This window comes from Etheostoma spectabile, chromosome 15 (assembly GCF_008692095.1).
Source record: "Etheostoma spectabile isolate EspeVRDwgs_2016 chromosome 15, UIUC_Espe_1.0, whole genome shotgun sequence".
Lineage (NCBI taxonomy): Eukaryota > Metazoa > Chordata > Actinopteri > Perciformes > Percidae > Etheostoma > Etheostoma spectabile.
Genome location: NC_045747.1, coordinates 20758082 through 20758858, shown reverse-complemented (window position 1 = coordinate 20758858; position 777 = coordinate 20758082). Strand labels below are relative to the sequence as shown.

The 777-nt window shown below is 35.0% G+C and overlaps 1 protein-coding gene across 2 annotated transcripts in view; it reads right to left on the bottom strand.

Moving 5' to 3' along the window:
• The window catches only part of mfsd11 (major facilitator superfamily domain containing 11), a 13268-nt gene that overhangs the window by 1897 nt on the left and 10594 nt on the right, over positions 1–777 (bottom strand). The gene's annotated exons all lie outside the window — the stretch shown is intronic.

Here is a 777-nt window from a genome sequence, read left to right as displayed (position 1 = left end):
GGGGGCTGGGGTTTCAGAACATGATGGATTTATGTTGTATCAAACTAAATCTGGATTACATAGTTTCACAAAGCCACTGCGAGCTAATGAGATCAGGCTGAAGAACTGTGAAACTCAGACCTGAGGAATCAAGCACAGATCAAATCAATTTACACAAAAAGACAACTAGGATGCTCAGCAGCACACGTTAAACTTCTGGTACAGAGAATGAAATATATTATATATGTGTATATATATATATATATATAAATAAATAAAACAGAAAAACAAACAATACCTACAATTAACAAAGCAAAGGAGACATGTGGACAGCACTACGCTAAGACTTTTATTTTATACTGTAGCAAGTGACGGGGGTTTCCTGAAAATACATCTTGGTTTGTACAAGAGGAAAATCCTCCTCCACATGACAGAAATAATGTTTCATTACCTTTAGATTGGCTAGCTGCTCTTTCTTGGGATCTCTGATAAACACATTCCTGGATACTTGTTTCTATCAGACACTTCAAAATATACGGCACTATTTATAGTTATTTATTAATTGATTACTCTGTACATCTTACTGTGAGCTGTGCAATATGCCATCTCATATTCATATGTATATTCTCTAGAGGGGGAAAAAAAAAAATCGATACAGCATAGAATCACGATATTATCAGTGGCAATACTGTATCAATACGGAGACGGCAAGTATCAATCTATTATAATATACTACGTGTTGGTCAGTTTGTCTGCTTGACAATCCCAATTGAAGTGATATGAACAAACAGAGAAATG